This window comes from Cupressus sempervirens, chromosome 2, assembly GCF_028749045.1.
Source record: "Cupressus sempervirens isolate cs-2001-9-10 chromosome 2, ASM2874904v1, whole genome shotgun sequence".
In the NCBI taxonomy this organism is placed as follows: Eukaryota; Viridiplantae; Streptophyta; class Pinopsida; order Cupressales; family Cupressaceae; genus Cupressus; species Cupressus sempervirens.
The window spans coordinates 89,690,584-89,714,787 of NC_143119.1; the positions used below are offsets into that span (position 1 = coordinate 89,690,584).

Consider the following 24,204-nt stretch of genomic DNA (forward strand, 5'->3'; position numbering starts at 1 on the left):
GAGATCCTTGAAGTGAAATTATTCAAATCGACATTGAACAATCATTTCAATATTCCATAAGGTTTAACCATTGTTTGTGTACCAGAATCTATGTAAAGACAAGTGCTATTTTAAATAACTTTAGTTTGGTTCTCACAATAATAGGTATCCTCTTACATGGAACTATCTCTTTTGTAGAGACAGCTATATGCATAAACTCAACTTTCTCTTGACACACTTACCACAATGTACAATAAGAAGTAATCTCTCTCACATCTCAAGGAAGCACAATGGAAGTTTGACAACACAACATAATCACATGATGGCATGGGAAAAATTGGTATCTTTACAACCCTTGGTTCTTCCACATTGCCAAGGGTGAAACACTAATCTCTTCAAAGATCCATACTCACAAAACCTGCAAAACAACACAAACTTGGAACCATGGAGGGTCACCTCCCAACCTAGGCTTGTAACACCCCGCCAAGGGATCCAAAGAACTAACCTAAAGTTTCACTAAGTTTTGTAGTATTTTTTATTTATTTTTTTGAAACACGAAAGTTAAACCATTCACAATATACACATAGTAACGGAAGCAATAACAACATTCAACTGAAAGTATAGATGATAGGTTACATTCTTCAAGGATCCCTTAATGTTGAATCACAATTATATCATCTGATATTAATTCCATCTAATACCACATCCACATGAAATAATAATGATAAGTCCAATGTTCTTAAAACAATATACTACGTTCCAAATGTCCCTTAGTAAATTACATATCAGAAAGCTCAATCATCCACTGTACAGGCTATAGGGTATGAAAGACATGAAAGAATATACATATGTGAAAATAAAGTACATCATCATAGAAGCTACAAACATACATCATAACAGATAAGCAAAAATTGCAATACATTATTAACTAGGTGCACGGTTCCTCCCAACCATAAATAGCATCATTAGACCATCGTGGGCCCTAGCCATCCCTCCGTGCATAACATTCCAAATCGCCAAAGAGATCATCTGTATTATCATAGTAGGAATGTCACTCCTAAACATACTACATCATATGCAGAAAGAAATCTAACATGCTACTACATATACATGAGAAATCTAATCATGCAAAATAAAGCATAAGACAAGTAAATAGCAGCATCTAACATATGCTAATCATCAATATAAGGAAACATGTCCACTATCATAATCCATGAACAGAATGAAGATAAGTGCCAACAAAGAATGCATCAGCCATGGTGTCTCAGACGGATCTCAAATGGTAAGAGTGAAAAAGCACTACCACCTGATCGCATGGAACCTAAATGGCCCACTCCCATCACACTGAGGAGATAATCTCAAGTCCCAAACAGGCTATCAAATCACATAGCACAAATACGAGCTCTAAGTTCAGGAATCCTAAAAGTATACTAACTGAAAGGGTTCCAATCACAAACTGACATCTAATCCCAGAGGCACACAGAGACATGTAGGAAACCCACTATGCAAGTGAGAAAGTGTCATTGCACGGATCACGCTAGAGTTACCTTGGTAGTCTCTCAATAGACCCCAGCCCCCTAGTGATCCCTATGCGGCCACTAGTATCCTCTCATACTGACGAGGCATACTATGAAATGCAAGGTCGCAATCAAGCGTTCTCTCTACTCCCATCCTAGTTTGTACTAGCACTTGAGGCATGAGCCAGAACAAACAATTATCTTATTAGGTTCATTTAAGTCAGTATTAGGTCTAATGTTTTCAATTATTAAACAACTTACAATGAGTTACCCTGGCAGCCACTTAGGGCCCCGACCACCATTGCAAGCCACTTCCCGACACTACAAGTAGATAACCTACCCTAAGCTCATGGAATCATAAATCACAAAATCACCACAGTCCTATACAAGCGACTGGAAAAATACCAAAAGATAATCCACAATAAGAGCATCAAATCTCCATGAGCAACTGAAAAGCATCAATAGATAATCATGACCACAATAGTTGTCTATTGGCAACTGAAGGTATCACTGATAATCACAATATGCATTGGTTCTCGACAAGCAACCAAAAAGTATCTCAAAGTAATACTGATCAGAGACTCCAAAATGGTCGAGTCAAAACATGTCACAACATGACATCATCAAGATCAGATAAACAATTTAGTCCTATCAAAGCGACTGGAAAGTAATCCAAATACAATTGATCGATTACTCATAAATGGTTACATATGTCAGCTTACACAAGAAGACTGAAAACAATATCAATCAACATACCATCTCATAACCATGGTTGGGTTTATAAAGATCGAAATATAAAGACATCATCATGACATCACTATCATAACCCTCGAGCCTCTGGTAGACGTCCTATAATTGGTCAACCAACTAGTCAACCCAAACCCAAAACAAGAAGCATAGAGAAAACACAAGATGTAAGCACATGTTTGGGTTTGCTAAAATATCATAGATGAGCTAAGTATGAGGTTTCGATGTTGTTTCAAGTATATTCCAGGTGTGTAAAATTCTTCGTTTAATCTCCGAGTAAACCCATTTATCTCTTCAAATTAAACATGGAATTATCCCTCCATTAATTAAAATGGATTTCTAAAATAATTGGAAGATAATTATTTACTTATTTAAATCATTGATCTCATTTCCTTTGACTTTCAATAAAATCACCCGCATTAGTTTACAATAACCAATGTTGCTAATAATTAAATGAAACTCCCTTAATTCCAAGAGCAACTTCCATTATTCAAATTATTAGAATAAAACTTACCAATTTCCAATTAATTAATTTACAATTTCCCTAACACTGGTATTATCAATAATCATTCAATTAAACCCATTGCTTAAATAAATTTGATTAATTTTATAATTAATTAAATAAAATAACCATTACATAACTATATTAGCAACTCCATTAGCATTTGAATTAATAATTTAATAATAACTTGTTAATAACTAATAACAAGTTATATTAAATAAAATAAAAAATTCTCCATTATTTTATTGAATTTTAATATCTCTATTCAATTTAATATTAATTGACAAATTATTATTAAATTGACAAGTTCATATTCAACATTGTTAATATAATAATTATTAACATTTATATATTAAATAACAAATATTAATATTAACTTATATATGTATATATTTATATATATATATATATATATATATATATATATATATTACTAAAAATGAGTGTTTTATAAAATTAAACTTTATTAATAAACCAACAGCAATATTATAATCGCCACCATCGGCGTGTGTGCGACCTGTGGATCATAGGTACACTACGATCATTCAGGCAACACGTCGGTGCCAGGGGTGGGGGATGGGTCCATCCCGCCCCTCATTAAAAAAAATTTAAATTTTTTTTTATATATACATTTTTTTCAATAACGTTTTCAAAATACATAAAATGTTTCCAACATAAAGGATTTAATATCGATGGTTTAATAGAATTTTCAGAGCTAAATACATGTGTGTGTGTGTGTGTGTGTGTGTGTGTGTGTGTGTGTGTGTGTGTGTGTGTGTGTGTGTGTGTGTGTACGTATACGTATATGTATACGTATATGTATGTATATATATTTATGTATATACATGTATATGTATATATATATTTATGTATATATACATGTATATAAATATATATATACATGTATATGTATGTATACATATATTTATGTATATATACATGTATATGTATGTATACATATATTTATGTATATATACATACATATATATATAGATATTTATTTATTTATTTATTTATTTCAAGTATAATTCTAAAGGATGTGCACGGGTTATTTGGATGAAAGAACATAGAGTACTTTCCTCATTCTATTTATCAATTGAAATCTAACCCATTAAATTACTCGGATCTACGCATGGTGCAGTTTCCTCTTAAAATATTCAACACATAAAATTCTTAGAAAGCATTCAGAAAACACGAAGAAGACAGGAAGTGCAAGAAGCAAAATATCATATGCAAAAATCACGAGTGTCTACCTAGATACTGATGCTAAATCACTTCTCCTCAGAATCTGCAGAGCAAGCTCCTTCCTTCTCCAACGTTCTCGGGTCCTCCAAATACACACCCCGAGCTTCTAGGAGTCCCTGAATAGAAAGAACTCTAATGAAGCACCTAGAATGTCTCTAGAAACAACCAGAAGATGAGATAAGTGTTGACAACTAAGCACGAGCTTTCTCCAAGCTTCTAGATGAGTCACAAGGTTGTAGACACCATGTGCTTAATTCGTGTGCTAACTCTTGTGTTGTAGACATACGTGCGTAACAAAGGTGTGCTTACTCCTAGGTAGACTTATAACTTTTATTTTAATTCTTTTATTATTTCTATTATTATTATTTATTTATTATTTTATTATTATTAATTTTAATTTCTTTTATTTAATTCTTTTACTCAATTAATTTCCCATTTAATTAATTAATATCAAAATATCAAAATATCATAACATTATATTAATTTTTCCAAAATAATTAAATTATTAATTAAATATTTAAATTTTAGACTTAATTAATAAAAAATTCACCATAGACCTCCAAAATAAAATATGAAAAGCCCATCATAGAACAATCCATACAAAATCAATCTAAAAGGTTAAAATCACGAATTATGTCATCCGACACATTCGGAAGGTAAAATATCTCGGATACTTGTCCTACCTTTCTAGGACAAATGGTTTAAGGGCTTAGGATTTGGACTTAAGAATTTATCTCCCCTCTCTTACCATCGAGATAGTGTGATAGGGTACGCTCATCCTAGCAATTCAAGGAAGTCGATACTCGGTACCTGCAACCTGCATAAAATCCATGCATGTACATACAATGTGTGTGTGTGTGTGTGTGTGTGTGTGTGTGTGTTAAGCTAAACAGGCAATGGCAAGAAGTGGTGCATCGTGTAGATCCCAACTAACAGGTGACTACGACTCCCTTCCTTAACCACATCAGAAACGCCATACATATAAGAAAGCAAACACGCACACCATACACATGCAAGTATGGGGTAAGTATCCCTAAGAAAACATGTGATAATAACCATCTAACTAATCATTATCAATAACTGAAAGTAATGTAATAATCATCATGCATACATGAAATGTAGAGTCTAAGTAATCTCATCACATATCAATTGAATCCATAGCACAATATCTAATAGTCTCAAAATAATGCTAGTCTAATAAAGTTCGACCATGATAGCAACAATGTATCTAGAAAAATGTGAACAAGGGCAGGCACTACAAGGCTTCTATGAAGCCACCAACCAAGCAGGGGAAACAAGATCCAAATGAGATATACACACACACCACATTTGATAAAGCATGAGAACATACAAGAACACACATAGCACTCCCTCCTAGGGTTTACACGTTGATTCACCATTGGAATCATTAGCACATTGGATGAAGGTGGACTCTTCAAATAGGAGATGCCATAACCAAACATAAACATCATAATGCAATTGCAATTTGCCTCTCTAGGCCATCATAGAAATCTCCTCCTTCATACACTCAAACCTCTTGCATCTCCCAAAGCAACAAAGGTATATGGCTTCAATGGAGCCCATACTCCATGAAAGAAAGAACAACTCCTCGTCATGAGGCAAATTTTCTCAACTACAATGTTGAGCCCAACTAAGCCCTTCACCCAAGGCTTCTCTTCCCTTCCAAGGGCGAGTGAAGCCTTCACACCCATGATCACATTCAACATTCAAATTGAAAACAAGAAAATCAAGAAAGAAAGCCAAGAAATTTACATGAACACACTACACATTCACATTGTCACAACTCCATACCAAAATCTACAATACAAAGATTCATCACACAATGCATGATTCCATGACACATACTCCATGCTTACAAAATAATTGTGCAATACTAAAGGAAAGAAAATGAACATGGTTTGAATCACCAACCTTGGTCCAAGCTAAAGGCAATGATAGTTGTTGTAGAGCTCCCTTAATCTCCCTCCAAATCCTAATTGTCTCTAAACTTAGAGAGTGGGTGAACACCCCACTAGTTTGTCCAAGACTCTCTAATAAGGCCTTCCCACTATCTATTTTAGCAAAGACACTAAGCCACTCCCTCTTACAAACTTGTCTCCCTCTAAATTTTCTATATTTGACTTAGTGGGAACATGGAAGAGAACACATGTGACAACTCAAATATCGAATTAGTGGAAGAATGCATGGGTAAAGGGACCCCATAGGCTATCTAGTCACTATCATGGTTAAAATTAGGTCTCTAACATGTTATATTGTCACATGGGTAGCTCATTTTCACATACAAGACACTTTGGGACCACCTAATGATCCCTCAAAACCCTAGTCAAGTCCAAATTCGAATTCCCTTTGATTGTGACCCATCTCACCCCTTGTCAAGTGGGTTTACTTACTCATTAGTGAGGTAATTAGTTTTAGAGTAAAATGCCACCATGAAAAAAACCCTAGATGACATGTCATTGCACACAAAATCCACAAGTGTCAAGTGACACATAAAACACATTCCACATCACATGACATGTCCCTAATGCATCTTTATAATTAAACATTTTCACATACAAGAAAACTTACATTTACAAAATAAAATACATCACAACGAGGCTTTTGGATCTTCCAAAGATTCGCCTTGGTTAAATTGTGTTCACATAGGTTTGGAACTTGTTTCCCCCCAAAATTTCCATTGTTCCTCTTCCTGCAAATTAAACTCGAGCATCAGTAGTCCAAGGAGGTCAAATAAAATGCATATAATTTCAAATGTTATGTAAATCCATATTAACATAATTTGATTAAATTTCCTTTCCTAATCATTTCAAGTAACTCATTCAAAATGTTAAAATATCCAAAATATGCATATCAACATTAATATCTAATCAATATTCATTTCCTATCATAGTGATGGAATGTTGAATCTACATTATTAGATCAATCAACATGGAAATTAGTTCCAAATACATATTTTAGGTCAAACCATCAAAATGAAAACATCTCTAATATCCTTTAGTTTAGTTAAATATCATTTGGTCGTTGTCAATATCCCATTATCATTATGAGATAATTATAAAGTGTATCGATTATGTCAAGTCGACTGGATGTTTGCATAGTCATGTCACATGGTTTCAAGAGCCAATCATAGAATAAATTGATTCTATTTTATTGGTTCATAATAATCTTTCCTTACTAGCCATCTAATTTAATTATCTTAACAGGCCATCAAATAATAGGAACCCATTGATATAGTTTTCCAAGTTATGGCACCTCAAATCTTTATTCCATAGGGTCTTAGCTTATCAACCTAATGTAATTTGGACATAATACTTAGCACAAAAATATACATCGATATCCATAAGATTTTAGGTTCATTATTATTCAAGGCATACTTAGATTTTGAGACCTTCTTACCATCGTTCTATCATAAGGTGTGCGGTAATAGTCTAACATTCACAAGAGATAGAGCATAACATCTTATCTCCTTTATTCCTCCTAGATCTAACCATATTCATGTTATTAAGATTTATAAAAAGGTATTGTGGAACGGGCATTACATTGTGCTAGTGTTCCTAGATACTCATGTCATTGTTTAACTAATTCTTTTCACTAGAGGATCCTTCTCCTATTGCAAACTATCAATCACTCTACCGCTATGTTAACTAGCTCTTGTCACTAGAGAAATCTATTCCTATCGCTAATGGTCAAGTTTTTCACTATGATAACAATGCAAACTTGAACTACTCAAATATGATCACAATGCATGTTGACATTCACCATCTCAACTTACAATGCAGATAAACATTTCATGTCTCTTTTTCAAGATCATGTATATGAGACTTTGTAAGACATAATTCAATTCATACCAAGAATATATCATGTATGTTCTTATGGCCACATTATATAATTTCTAATTACATGCCATTAATCATGTCAACCAACTCTAACTACTCTGAACAAAAATACAAGCAAACTTCAACTCACTTGCCCATCATATTTGTTAACATCTCTTGCAACATGTCAAACTTTAACATATCAGCAACTCTATTAGCATCATCAACCAACTAATATATGATACACTCTCCTACACTTTATCATAAATTCACTTCAGAAATTAACTCTAGTATCTATCTCTTTCTTTCATACTCGTCACGTTATCATCGTTTTGAAACAAACACTTTTTTGACATCAATGAAAAACATACCAAAGACAACAAACTTCTCTTGTAGCATTGATGCCAAAACTTTTTCCTTTTTCCACCATTTGACAACATGAAAAAGGGATGACAATATTCCAACTAACTATCCCTAAACTAACTCCCCCTATGTTTTAACCTATAGAAGCTTGGTAACATCTATCATACTATTGAACACCATGTGCACAATTAACAATCACTATGCAAACATTAACTATTTCAACACAATTACCCATCATGACACTCTCCTACTAGAAAACTTGACCATGGTCAAGATAATTCTTGTACACTTTGCACTCATGTCAAACTCTCCCTATTTAAACATCACACTTATTTAGAAACTTCTTCATGAATGCAGCTACAACCTTTGAGTCAGCATTTTGTCAATATAAGTTCTTTGTCATCTTGGTTATCCTATACTTCAATAATAATCATTGCTCATGTTGTTGTCAATGACATTCATCACTGCTTCCTGCTACTTTGCATAACTTCTTAATCTCAGCCATGGGCTTCAAAGAAAACTTGTTTTAACACTTCCACCCTGTCTCGTGCTCATTATTACTAGTACCATTTCTCTTAATAATGACTTCTTTTGAAATAGTTAATGGTTTGTTCCATCAAGAACAACTACTGACATCTTTCTCTTATAACAATACAGCTAAATTTACTATATATGCAACTTCAGTATTTATGATATCCTCACATTTGTCCCTCTGTTCATATCAATTCTAGTCTTCTGCTATTTATGATTCTATAATTGTGAGTAGAGTCTCATACACTCTTGACGTCTTGTTTAAAGGTTGCAAATGCCACTTACTATCATGTTTAGTAATGAACGATCATTGCAACACACTTCACTTGTTTGATCTTAAAGCATTAGAATCACAAATCACTTGGTGACATAGTATTTGAATTAGTGAATGTTATTTTCTTTTCTTTGCCTTCTTTTTACAACATTACCATTGCTCTTATTTTTGCTCATGAAAGAACCTTGATCTTTTTGCTCATGAAAGAACCTTGATCTTTTTGCTCATGAAGCACCTTGATCTTTGTTGTTTATGCATTCATACCTTTATGAATCGGTATCTCCTCTATGATAAGAAACATTTCTTTATGAAACCTATACTATTATTTCTTCGAATGAGACTGTATTTTCACTGATATATTTCACACTATTATTGTCTGCAACAGACTTTTTTTCAACTTCAACATGAGCATAGAAACTTCATCTCTAAGATCATAAGTGCAAAACAAAACCAACGACAAACATGTATCCATGTGACAATAATGAATAAACTATCAAGAGGTATACAAAGTTCAATCAATGACAGCCTTGATCAAGAGTACAAAATGCAGTAAGTGACTATCTATTGTTGTACTTGATTCATTTGATGTCACAACTGTTGTGAAACTTCTCACACTTTACCAAATCAAAATTAATCCTTATAAAAACAATCGCCAATTTTCAACACTTAACCAACCTTATCAACATTATCTGACCTCAACTTCGGACACCAATTGATAAAATTTCCACATTTAATTAATCTTTTGATATTTTCATTTAACTTCTTCCTCTATGAGTATACTTTAGACATACGTATATTTAATGCCCAAACAATTAAATGTTTCTTGTAATATAATTTTTATTTAATGAAAATATCTCAATATACATAGATATTAGCATCTCTGTTTTTATATAGCAAACTTAACAAAGAGTTTTTCATAACACAAATAAAGACGATCGATAAAGAGTTTTCCCCACCAAATTATTGAACAAATAATTGAATTCTATTTCATGGGACATTAACTACTTTTAACTACCAACAATTAATTGAAATAACTAGGCTCAACTGAGATAACTATATCAATGATCAACTGAAACAATGTTCAATTGTAATAACTATAATAATGATTAACTGAAAAATAATTGTAATAATGATCAATTGAAATAGCTATATTAACGATTAACTGAAATAACTATATCAATGATCAACTATAATAACTATAATAATGATTAACTGGAATAACTGTATCAATGATCAACTATAATAACTGGAATAATGATTTACTATCTTTCCCTACATACAAGTAAAGTAAATTCTTAACATGAAAAGAAGAAGAACATACAAGTAATATCCAGTGAGTCTTTAGTTGGTTGTGCAAACCTCAGCTTTCGATAAGAGGAAAAGCATTGACTTAGGCTTAACCTCCCAACCTCGGACCATACTTATCCCCACACAATCTATTGACTTAAAAAGACCCTCCCTACCCCAGGATCAGGCTTGGGATACTTTTATTTCAGCCATCTGAGCATTCCAGTGTTTCGAATGTCTGCAAAGTTATGGACAGACATGTCTAAATAATTGGCTCCATTGACATCAAGTGATTATAGATGACAAACATGCCTTTAAATGACCTTGGCCAAGGTTTCTGATGGATTTGATAGAGGGCCACACCACTCTAACAACTCACAGCCAAGAATGCAACAATATAGAGACCAAAAAAAAAAAATGCTTCACAAATAATTTTATTATACTTGAAAAATCCTTACAACACCCACAAGATGATATGACTTTTTTAACATAAGAGAAATCCTAAATAAGAGTCTTCACACCTTCTAGCTTCTACTTCTCAAACTTGATTAGAAATGCTCATATGCCTTGCTTAAATAGGCACTTACCACCCAATGCATGACTTATCCACAACCTTCTAGAATTCCACCTACACAATATCCACAATCTTCTAAAACTTCCATAACCTTCTAGAATTACAACTAAGCACCACCATGTGGCCCAATTAGAAAATTACATTTCCTTTATGGATCACAACAAATATTAAATGCAAGATTTAAGAAACTTTCCACAAGCTTCTAAGATGCCACTTACACACCTCGATTAATGTAATGACAACTATTTTTCTTATTTTTCTATTTATGCCACCTATGCACCTCGAAAATAAAAATCCTCTTTTCCTTTCTTTTCTCTTTTTTATTTTTTATTATTTCCCCTCTAATTTTCGTCACCTTCTCTCTCCTCCACAATTTTTTTTTTTAAAAATTTTACATTCAACATGTCTCCCCTTTATTTTGGATGCAAGATGCTCCTGCATCAGACTCCCCAGGTCCGAAAAGATGTTCTAATAGCTAGAAGAACATCTTTCGGGATTCAGTACATAAATCCCAAATTTGTTCTTCACATATATGTCCTTCAAATCTTCAACTTGCACACTCTTTCCCTTGTTTTTCTTCTTCTCCTTTACATCCACCACAGGTGTTCTATAGGTCTGCTTCCCATGCTGATTTTCAATCTTCTCAAAATCTGCCAACTCAACTCGATTGCCAACACTCAGGTTTCTCCTACCGAGCGCTTCATTCTGCAAAGGAATCAAGGAAAACTTCCTACCACCTTTCTCAATAGTAAACACATTCCTAACACAATCATGCATAGCCCTACAATCATACTGCCAAGGTCTACCAAGTAACATATGACAACTGTTCATATCCACAATATCACACAATACTTGATCCTTATACTGCCCAATCTGAAAATCAACAAGACATTGCTCTCTCACTTCCAAAGCATGCTCACCTTGCAACTAGCCAATCCTATAAGGACAAGGATGTCTCAATCTCTCCAAACCAAGTTTTTTAACCATCTCCTCAGCAACAAGGTTATCAGTACTACCACTATCTATAATTACCTTGCAAACTTTCCCACCAGACTTACAACAAGTTTTGAACAAACTAGTCCTTTGACAAGAATCCAATGTCTTCTTACCCATTAGTACTCGCCGAGCCAACAAACTTTCTCCTTCCTCAGGCTGATTTTCCTAGACTTCAACCTCATTCACAATAGTAGTTGTCCTACCAATAGAACATTCAAAAGATCTATGCCCTTCTTGACCACACTTGAAACAATTACCTCTGAATACACCTCCACCTGTCCTTCTTCTTTGTTCCATAGGTTTTGGTTCACCTTCTGCTTTTGGTTTAGCTTGTACCGAACTATCCTGCTTCTCCTTCCCTCAAGAACTACCTTGATTCTTCCTCTTTAGCTTCTCCTCTGCTCTCAAAGCATACTGATAAGCATCCTCCACTGTGGAAATATTCAACATACCAACCTCGTCCCGAATATTGAATCTCAAACCATTAATATACCGTGCTACCTTCTCCTTTGACAATTCTCTATGCCCAAACCGAATAGACAACTTGTAGAACTCCTCAGTGTAATCCTTCACAGTCATATCCTTCTGTTTCAGATTCTGCAACCTCTTAAACAATTCAAGTTCATAATCCGCAGGAATGAACTTTTCCTTTAACTTAGTCACCATCAATTTCCATCTAGTGATCTTCATTTCACCTTCCTCTTCTCTATCTCTTTGCAGTTCCTTCCACCAAAGAGCAGCATGTCCCTTCAACTTAGTTTGTGCCAACCTTACTCTCAGTGGATCTTCAATACCCTCAAGCTCAAAGTAGTCCTCTAATTCACCAATCCAATCAATCAGGGCTTCAGGATTCAAAGTACCTGAAAAATTAGAAACCTCCATCTTATGCTTCAGCTTCAACTGAGATCCGAGTTGAGCAAACTGACTAGCCCTAATTCCAATAGGTCTCTCCTCATGATCACTTCTATCCTCACTAGCAGCTTCAAAGTCTTCGGCAACTTCGTCATATCTGTCTTCAGTACCCACATGCCTAGGTACACCACCCAAAGCACTCACAATTTCAGCAATCATGTCACTCTTCATCAATGCAATCTCTGATTTGACCTCTGCTCTTATCTTCTCTAAGATTCTTTCTTCCATCACTTCACTAAGGTCATCATTTTCCTTGGGGTCCAATCTTCTTGGAGGCATCTTCCAAAAATTTAGCAAACCCTAAACAAATCCACCACTCTAAAAGATCAATCAGCCACAAGATCAACCTTCTTTTCAAATCCTGGTGTAAACTACCTCACGTTCGGCGATCTGTCCACACACTCAGGAACTCCTGCTCTAATACCACTTGATAGAGGGCCACACCACTCTAACAACTCACAGCCAAGAAGGCAACAATATAGAGACAAAAAAAAAAATGCTTCACAAATAATTTTATTATACTTGAAAAATCCTTACAACACCCACAAGATGATATGACTTCTTCAACATAAGAGAAATCCTAAATAAGAGTCTTCACACCTTCTAGCTTCTACTTCTCAAACTTGATTAGAAATGCTCATATGCCTTGTTTAAATAGGCACTTACCATCCAATGCATGACTTATCCACAACCTTCTAGAATTCCACCTACACAATATCCACAATCTTCTAAAACTTCCATAACCTTCTAGAATTACAATGAAGCACCACCATGTGGCCCAATTAGAAAATTACATTTCCTTTATGGATCACAAAAAATATTAAATGCAAGATTTAAGAAACTTTCCACAAGCTTCTAAGATGCCACTTACACACCTCAATTAATGTAATGACAACTATTTTTCTTATTTTTCTATTTATGCCACCTATGCACCTCAAAAATAAAAATCCTCTTTTCCTTTCTTTTCTCTTTTTTATTTTTTATTATTTTCCCTCTAATTTTCGTCACTTTCTCTCTCCTCCACAATTTTTTTTTTTTTTTTTAATAATAAATTTTACATTCAACATGTCTCCCCTTTATTTTGGATGCAAGATGCTCCTACATCAAGATTCAATGATCCGATCACCACCACTCGACTTGACAATAGGAGAACAATAATATGGGCGAGCATGAGCTATTAAATAAAATTATTTAGATTTATTGTACCATATCTTACTTTATTTCCATGTCATTGCAGATTCCATCTCACCTCTTAACCTTTTCCATGGCTATACAACCAATGAGTCCTAGATGCTCAAATCTCAGAGCAATTGGCTCTATCTGTTGATTCTCAACTAATTCATCAATAGTATATGTTCCAGCTTATCACAATCTGTGATTTGAAGAATGAGTTCTTTAAGACTTGCAAAAATTATCATTTGGTTCTGGCTATCAATGGCATAAATAAATTATGATTCCATGTCATGGATACTTTACTATTATTTATGATAAACAACTCCTTAAGAGGGTTCAATTGATGATACTTAAGCATGATGAAAAATAATTGTAGCTTACTGCTATGGAAATCAGAATACAGTAGCAACTGATAATGAAATTTGTAACATTACTTGGAATTTGATGGACCACATAACCAGGTATAATTCTAGAAATGTTTGGAGTCTTGCCAAATGCTAATGATTCAGCTCTTCCTCTAAATGATCTCCAAGGGCATTCATAGTGTGAATTATAATCACATCTTCAGCAAAGAAGATTAATACAAGGCAGAAAAGAGATTGGCAATGTTATAGATGCAGAGGTTTTGGACGATATTTGCAAACGTATCGGGTGGTAGAAGGAAATTAAAAAATGAGAAAGGAAGTTGAAAAAAAATGAATTGTATGTCCTCCATCTCTCTCAACCTCAAGATATATAAAGGTTAAATGACTCTTTGGCTTCCAAGAAGCTATAACATAAGAAGAAGAGTCTTGGCTCTTGGATGCCAACTAAATATGCCAAGTGTCATTCGGTTTTCCAACAAGAAGAATGAATAAAGATGGAAAAAGATTTAAAGGTTATAAATTGAAAATAATTATAGTTTATATCTATCCACATGCACGTAGATATAATTATGAGGTGACATCATACTATTATAAAAGAAATAATAATATTATGGTGTCACTTTATTCTTATATCTATGTGTACGTACATAGGTATTTATTATAATTATGTGGTGGAAAGATCAATCAAAATTCTTTGAGGTGCGTATCATATTTTAATTAAATTATTTTATATTTTTAAAAATGTTTACTTAATAGCTCATGTGGGTCCTTCAATTGTATCCTGAAGTTCAAGTCATTAGGTCCTTACCAAGGCAATTTAATGTCATACACATCAATCTGATGATTGGACTAAGCTAGTATTCCATTATGTTGATCTCGTTTAGCAATGCTTCCCCCCTTCATCTTCTCTTGCAATCATCCATGCAATATTTCCACGATAATAACAATTTTCATATTAACATTTAAAAGAATTTAATTATTAACCATAATTCCAAAGTCAAGCAACTACTAAACATCACATGACAAATAATGGATAACGATCATCTTCATTAAACAATTAATACAACGGATATAAAAACTACCTACTTCACATGATTATGAAAGAAAAATCCCTTCAGTCTAGAACAGTTATGAATAAATTTAAAATTAGGTCAAAATTTGGGATGTAACATACCCTCCCCCTTAAATTTGTCATCATCCCCGATGAATATCACAACAAAACTTAAACAATGTCTATTCAGATCATTTCAAGAAAGCAAAGGTTCGGGCACTAAACCTAGAGAAAAGATGAGGGTATTTTTGAAAGATTTTGTGATAATCTTCCCAGGTAGCATTATCTTCTACATATTGATCCCACTAGACCTTTCATTGAGTCACTTCCCGATTTTGTAAACGTAACTTACGCACCTCGAGTATTCTAAGTGGTTCTATTTCCACCACCCCTAGTTCTCGCACCTATAATAGGTTCCAATCAATTATATGATCATGACGAGTAATGTATTTCTTAAGGTATGACACATAAAAGATGTCATGCATCCTTGCAAGAGCTGGTGATAAGGAAATTCTGTAGGCTATTGGGTTCGTAACTTCCAATATTTCAAAGGGTTTCACATACCTTGCGGCTAACTTGGCATTCTTACCAAACTTGATAGTATTCTTTTGAGGTCTTACTCTTAATAGCACCTTTACTCCCACTAAGAATTCCCTAGGTGTTCTTTTTGCATCTACATAACTTTTTTTTTCTGTCATTGGCTTCCTTCAACCTTTGATAAATTTGGATTACCTGATCTTCCATTTCCTTAAGCATTTCAAGCCCAACAATAATTCTATCTTCCAATTGATTTCAGCTCACAAGAGTTTTACATTTGCAACCATATAGAGCCTCAAAGGGAGGCATTTTAATGGTGGATTGGTAGGAATTGTTATAAGAAAATTCTACTAAGGGTAAATACATTTCCCACCGGTATTGTTGATCCATAGAGTAAACTCTTAAAAGATCTTCTAATACTTGGTTTCTCTTTCTATTTGACCATCTGTCTCAAGATGATAAGTTGATCCGATGTTTAATTTAGTCCCTAATGCTGAAAATAATGTTTGCCAAAATCTGAAAGTTATCCTAGCATCCCTATCTGAGATAATTTTCTCTAAAACTCCATGTAATCTGAAAATCTCCTTTATGAATTTATGAGTGATTTCTGGTGCTCCATTGGTTAGATTTTCTAGTATAAAGTGAACAATTTTTGTCAATCTATCTACTACTACAAGAATGGTATTCTGTCTATTTCGTGTCATAGGTAACCCTTGTACAAAATCCATAGAAATTATCTGTCATTTCCATTCTGGTATCTCATTTGGGTGCAAAAGATTGGCTAGATAACAATGTTCTGCTTTTACTCTTTGGCATTCCAGGCATCTTGCCACAAATTCAGTTATCTCCCTTTTCATTCTTTTCCAAAAATATAGGAGTTTTATATCTAACAACATTTTAGTTACTCTAGGGTGTCCTGAATATGGAGCTAAATGAGATTCTTCCAAAATCATTCTCCGAAGTTCAATTTTGTTAGGTATATAAATCTTGTCATGATATCTTAACAATCCATCCTCTTCTATCCTAAATTCTGAATACTTGGGATCTTGTGGGTCTCTGATGAGAGCTATGTTGATCTCCACATAAAATTCATCATGCTCTAGATGATGTAAAATCTAATCCTTTAATTTGAAATTTATAGTAGCCATTGCAAAAATGTGTCTCCTCTTACTTAAGGCATCTGCTACTTTGTTTTTCTTGCCCTTGGTGTAATTTATGTCAAATTTATAATTTTCTAGAAAAATTAGCCATCTCCTTTGTCTATCATTAAGATTTGGTTGAATAAAACTATATTTTAGGCCGTGGTGGTTGGATCATAGATCAAAAGGTTTTCAAATCAAGTAATGCCTCCACATTTGAAGAGCATGAACAATAGTTGTTAGTTCTAGATCATGAGGGGAGTATTTTTTCTCGTAATTCTTCAATTCCTAGACTCGTATGCAATTACCTATTCATCCTACATTAGCACATCTCCTAATCCTTCTCCTAATGCATTGGTTATAACAACGAATTTCACTTGTGGGTCAAGTACTCTTAGTATGGGTGTTGTAGTTATATTTTCCTTCAAGCATTCAAAAGCTGATTGACATTTTTCAATTCATAAAAACTTCCTTCCCTTTCTCAGAAGTGATGTAATTAGGTAGGCTATCTTGGAGAAATTTCTAACGAACTTCCTATAGAATCCTACCAATCCCATAAAACTTCTGACTTATGTCACGTTTCTAGGTATAGGTCATTCCTTAATTATTTTAATTTTTGATGGATCTACAGCTATTCCCTGAGCTGATATAATGTGTCCTAAATATTGAATTTCCTTTTGATAGAAAGCACACTTGGACAATTCTCCATATAATTTATGTTCTCTCAACCTTTATAAAACTTTTTCCAAATGTTCTTGATGATCTTCCTCATTCTTTGAATAGATTAGGATATCATCTATAAAGACCAGTACAAACTTACCTAAGCAATCTTGGAATCTGTTATTCATTAAGTTTATAAAACCTATTGGAGCATTGGTTAACCTAAAAGGTAACACTATGAATTCATAATGCCCATACCTGGTTCTGAATGCAATTTTGTGAATATCTTCATCCTTAATATGAAGCTGGTGATATCCTGACCTCAAATCAATCTTTAAAAATATTGTAGCATCTTTCATTTGATCAAAGAGGTTGTCAATTCTAGGGAGTGGGTGTTGGTTCTTGATAGTAACCTTATTGAGCACTTTGTAATCTATACATAATTTCATAGTTTTGTCCTTCTTCCTAACAAACAATATTGAGGCTCCCTGTGGTGATACACTAGGCTGAATCAATTCCTTGTTAATATATCATGTAATTGTATCTACAACTCCATTAATTCTATGGTGGTCATTCGATAAGGTGCCCAAGAAATGGGTTCTACTCCTAGTAACAAATCTATGGTAAAATCAAAGACTCAAGATGGAGGTAGATTGGGGAGTTCTTCAGAAAACACATCTTGAAAATTTTTTAGGTAGGGATATTTTTCTTCGAAAGATTCCTTTAATTTTTCTCTGATTTCCCATCTTCAAAAATGTAGTCATCTCTATATGTTGTGTTTATAGGATTTCTCATATCTTCCAACTCTTACTGCCAAAATCTCATAGCCTTTTCTTCCACATTTCTTAAGTTGCATGGCAGATATCTGTTTTGATTAAATTTCATGTTTAATCCCTATAATGCTTACAGGTTTACCTTGGTCATCCAAACAATCTACAGTTTTAGCAAGACAATCCACCTTGGCCTTATGCTCATTGAGCCAATTATTGCCTATAATAATATCGTAAGACCCATGAGGTGTTACATACTGATTCAATTTAGTGGAGAAATTTGGAAAATCAACTCAAGCCTCAAACAGACACTGCTCTACCTTAGCCCTTGACTGGTTTGCATACTTGATTGTCCGTGGTATTTCCGTAAAACTAGATCTCTTTGGAAATCTACTTAATAGTTTAGGTGATATAAAACATTTAGAAGCTCCAATATCAATTAAAATAGAGACAGGGTTCCCATAAATCTTACCCGGAGTTTTGATCGGGCATGTTTGTTGTTATGCTTGGCTATTGCCAAGGGTTGCATGAATCCTTTGCTGATAAACATGTTGCTGTTGTGGAAGGGGTGGTTGGTGTAGATGATTGGTGCTAGTCTTGACAGGGCATTTATCAGCATAATGATCTCCTCCACAATTGTAACATCCTGAAGGTGGGCCTTTCTTTTCATTGCTCTTATTATTCTTACTTGTACTCAAATTACTTTTAAAATCCTTGACTCCATTTCCTTTCAATTCTGGTTTGCTAAATTTATAATCCTTAAATTGTTTCTTCTGAGATCTAGTATTTGTACCTTCTGTATTTCAATTTGTTTTTCTTTTATTCTTTTGAATGGAGTCATCTCTCTTGATTTTATATTCCTATCGGACAACCTTCTCTAAAGCTTCTTCCATGGTTCAACGAGTGAGAACATCAATTGCTCCTCCTATTCTATTATTTAAACCCATGATGAATTTTCTCAATTTCAAATTTCTATCTTGTTGATATGGTAGTACATACTTTAGTAATCGGGTAAATTTCTCCCAATACTTGTGTACAATCAAATCTCCTTGCTTCAAGTTTTGGAAATCCATCAACTTTTGGTCATAAAAGGTTTGGGGTAACAAACGGTTCCTAAAAATGGTTACAAATTTTTTTTAGGTAATCTCAGTGGTTTTAATGTTTTGCTCAACCTTGGTGTTTCCCCACCATGTAGTAGCTTCTCCAGTAAAGTGGTATATTCCCCAAACTACTTTTGAGGTTTCTGAATAGTTCCTAATTTCAAAGTATTATTTCATTTTGGTTAACCAAGCCTTTGCATCCTCTCCAAATTATTCAGATCCAACAAATTTGGGTGGTTTCTTCTTAATATTTGCAGACATATCACTCATGATTTCTTGTTTCTTTTGTTTTTTAATTTGAGTAGGTGAAGCTTGTGAGGTTCTCTTGTTGTGTTCAGAGACTTCTATCTCTATTCTGAGAGGATGTGAGGATTGCATTTCCTCTTGGTTCTACCTCATCTAGGATGCCATTTCAATCATTCTTTTTTTCATATTATCCAACTTCAGTTGCATTTCTTGCAAAATTTGAAGTAATAAATTAATGGATGATTGTATGTTTTCATGGACCATGTCATGACCTGCAACATTCTCATCGTTTCTCATTTTGTTTGTTTACTGTTTTAACCTAGAAATTTACAAAATTTTGTGTCAATTTATTGTATACATATTTTTAAGTGTGCCTACAACAAATTAAAAGAGTTTGTGAGTGAATATAACAAATGAATAAACCAATTAATTTAATTAACTTTAATAATTTTGTTGCTGAATTCATGGCAGCCTTATTTACAAAAAATTTCTCTACTGATGATGTTTACATTATGGAATCTAAATTTTGCTTCGCAGCATTTAGTTCAGATTGGTACATATCCTGCACCATCCAAGATCTGTGGAAGTGCAGAAGAGAGTTGCCCTGACAAGCATTCCCGTTTTGGATTAGTTTATTTCTATATGTTATTCTACTAGTAGGAGTCCACCTGACTCTTTCCTTCTTCATTCGTTGCAAAGCCTAATTCAAAGTTTCATTGTCTTGGGGCATGGAGCAACAAGTGTAGTCGAAGTTTGGCATATTTTTTAATTAAATACAAGAAGATGGGATGTTGTGCCTTCTTGCGAGGTGTTTTACATACTTGCATCCTATACAATTATTCTAAGAATTTTTAAGTTTATATGGAAAGTAGTGTGCCCTAGGTTCAGCGTTGAGCCCAGTGCTCTGATACCATATGTAACAAACAATTTTTCAAAACAAAAATAAAGACAATCGATAAAGAGTTTTCCCCAACAAATTATTGAACAAATAACTAAATTCCATTTCATGGGACATTAACTGCTTTTAACTACCAATGATTAACTGAAATAACCAAGCTCAACTAAGATAACTATGTCAATGATCAACTGAAACACTATCAACTATAATAACTATAATAACGATTAACTAAAAATAACTGTAACAATGATCAACTAAAATAGCTATATGAACGATTAACTGAAATAATTGTATCAATGATCAACTATAATAATGATTAACTAAAATAACTGTATCAATGATCAATTATAATAACTGGAATAATGATTTACTATCTTGCCCTACATACAAGTAAAGTAAATGCTTAACATGAAAAGAAAAAGAACATACAAGTGATATCCGGTGAGTCTTTAGTTGGTTGTGCAAGCCTCGACTTTCGGTAAGATGAGAAGCATCGACTTTGGCTTAACCTCCCAACCTCGGACTATACTTATCCCCACACAATCTATTGAATTAGAAAAACCCTCCCTACCCTAAGATCAGGCTTGGGATACTTTTAGTCTAGCCACCTGAGCATTCTGGTGTTTAGAATGTTTGCACAGTTATGGACATGCATGTTTGAATAACTGGCTCCAATAACATCAAGTGATCATAGATGGAAAAGATGCCTTTAAATGACCTTTGCCAAGGTTTTCTGATGGGTTCAATGACCCGATCACCACCACCTGACTTGACAACAGAGGAACAATAATATGGACAAGCATGAGCCATTAAATAAAATTATTTAAATTTATTGTATCATGTCTGACTTTATTTCCATGTCATTGCAGATTCCATCTCACCTCTTCACCTTTTCCATGGTGATACAGCCGGTGAATCCTAGGTGCTTGGATCTTAGAGCAATCAGCTCTGTCTATTCTCAATTGATTCATGAATATTATATGTTCCAGCGTATCACAATTTGTGATTTGAAGAATGTGTGGCCAAGATTTTCTGATGGGTTCAATGACCTGATCACCACCACCCGACTTGACAACAGGGGAACAATAATATGGATGAGCATGAGCCATTAAATAAAATTATTTAGATTTATTGTATCATATCTAAGTTTATTTCCATGTCATTGCAAATTCCATCTCACCTCTTCACCTTTTCCATGGCTATACAATCAATGAGTCCTAGGTGCTTGGATCATAGAGCAATCAGCTATGTCTATTGATTCTCAACTGATTCATGAATATTATATGTTACAGCGTATCACAATTTGTGATTTGAAGAATGTGTTCTTTAAGACTTGTAGAAATTATCATTTGATTCTAACTATCAATGGAATAAATAAATTACGATTCCATGTCATGGATACTTTACTATTATTTATGATAAACAACTCCTTCTTAAGAGGGTCTAATTAATGATACTTAAGCATGATGAAAATATAATTATAGCTTACTGCTATGGAAATCAAAATAAAATAGCAACTTGTAATGAAATTCGTAACATTACTTAGAATTTGATGAACCACATAACTTGGTATAATTTTGGAAATGTTTGGAGTCCTACCAAATGCTAATGATTCAGCTCTTCCTCTAAATGATCTCCAGGCGCATTCACAGTGTGAATTATAATCAGGTCTTCAACAAAGAAGATTAATACAAGGCAAAAAAGAGATTGGCAATGTTATAGATGCAAAGGTTTCAGATGGTATTTACAAACGTACCGAGTGGTAGAAGGAAGTCAAAAATGAGAAAGGAAGTTGGAAAAAAATGAATTGTATGTCCTCTGTCTCTCTCAACCTCAAGATATATGAAGGTTAAATGACTCTTTGGCTTCCAAGAAGCTGTAACATAAGAAGAAGAGTCTTGGCTCTTGAATGCTAACTAGATATGCCAAGTGTCATTCAATTTTCTAGCAAAAAGAATGAATAAAGATGGAAAAAAATTTAAAAGTTATAAATAAAAAATAATTCTGGTTTATATTTATCTACATGCACAGAGATATAATTATGAGGTGACATCATACTATTATAAAAGAAAAATTAATATTATGGTGTCACTTTATTCTTATATCTTTGTACATACATAGGTATTTATTATAATTATGTGGTGCAAAGATCAATCAAAATCCTTTGAGGTAAGTATTATATTTTAATTAAATTATTTTATATTTTAAAAAATAATAGCTCATGTGGGTCCTTCAATTTTATCTTGAAGTTCAAGTTGCTAGGTTCTTACCAATGCAATTTAAGGTCATACCTGTCAACCTGATGATTGGACTAAGCTAGTATCTCATTTCGTTGATCTCGTTTAGCAATGCTTCCCCCCTTCATCTTCCCCTGCAATCACCCATGTAATATTTCCACGATAATAACAAGCTTCATAGTAATTTTCATATTAACATTTTAAAAAATTAATTATTAACCATAATTCCAAATCAAGCAACTGTTAAACATCACATGACAAATAATGGATAACAATCATCTTCATTAAACAATTAATACAACAGATATAAATAACTACATACTTCACATGATTATGAAAGAAAAATTCATTCAGTCTAACGGCTATGAATAAAAATTTAAAATTAAGTGAAGATTTGGGCACTTCTCAACTTTGTGCACTCTCAAGGATGTTACCAGAGAGTTTTTGAGCTTTGCAATTCTAGATGCTTTGACTTAGCATTTTTCTTTTTCTTTTTCTTCATCTAATCATATTTTGAAATGTAGAAGATACAAAAATAGACTTACTAAAAATAATGAAGTTTGTCTAGATGCAAAATTAAAGCATATAGATTCATAATGAGACTTACTAAAAATAGCTATAGACTTGCTAAATATAAAAATTTCTAAAATAGCATGTCAAAGTGTTCAAAACTTCACTGGCTACTTCTCTTATAGTTTAATTTTTCCTCACATTTGACCTAATTCACTAACAAAAACACAATTCTCATTCTAAGAGCCCAAAGGTGGACAACACTTTTCTTCTAAACAAGCCAATTTCACTATTTCTTATATGAAACATGGGATACCTTAAAGGACTAAGGTTAAAACAACCAAGAATGAAAGTTAAAAAGACTAGGCTTACTCAACAACAAGAGGGGCTCCCTGATTACAAGCAGGTGGCAGCATCACTAACAAGGTGTTCCAACTGTTGCTCTTTAAGTGTCGTCCCCTAGAAGGTATGTATGTGATTTTGAAATGGAGATGGAAGAACATTTTGACCTTAAATCGCAATAGGACCATGAGGAGGAGTGGAAATGACACCTTTCTCTTGAGGAGACATGTATTGCAATGGAGTGCGGTCATAAAGGTCAAAAAGGAACATATCTTGATCTTTCAATAGAATGGATGCATTGATTATAGGAAGCTAAGATGTCACTAGAAGGAGCTCCAAAATTAATCCATGGGAATCACAAAAGATATGAAAATGAATTTTCAATCAAGTTAAATAAGTTAAAACACATTTTT

At 33.7% G+C, this 24,204-nt stretch overlaps 1 long non-coding RNA gene across 2 annotated transcripts; it reads right to left on the reverse strand.

The window, feature by feature from the left end:
- Positions 1–637: 637 nt before the first annotated feature.
- LOC149571168 (uncharacterized) lies at positions 638–23,075 on the reverse strand. Of its 2 annotated transcripts, none has more exons than XR_016359771.1 (2): positions 22,994–23,075; positions 638–1,008 (listed from the first exon to the last, which is right to left on the reverse strand). It is a non-coding gene; the product is annotated as an uncharacterized LOC149571168 (long non-coding RNA). The 2 variants fall into 2 exon arrangements; XR_016359772.1 differs by lacking the exon at positions 22,994–23,075 and adding an exon at positions 6,580–6,705.
- Between the last annotated feature and the right edge of the window lie 1,129 nt (positions 23,076–24,204).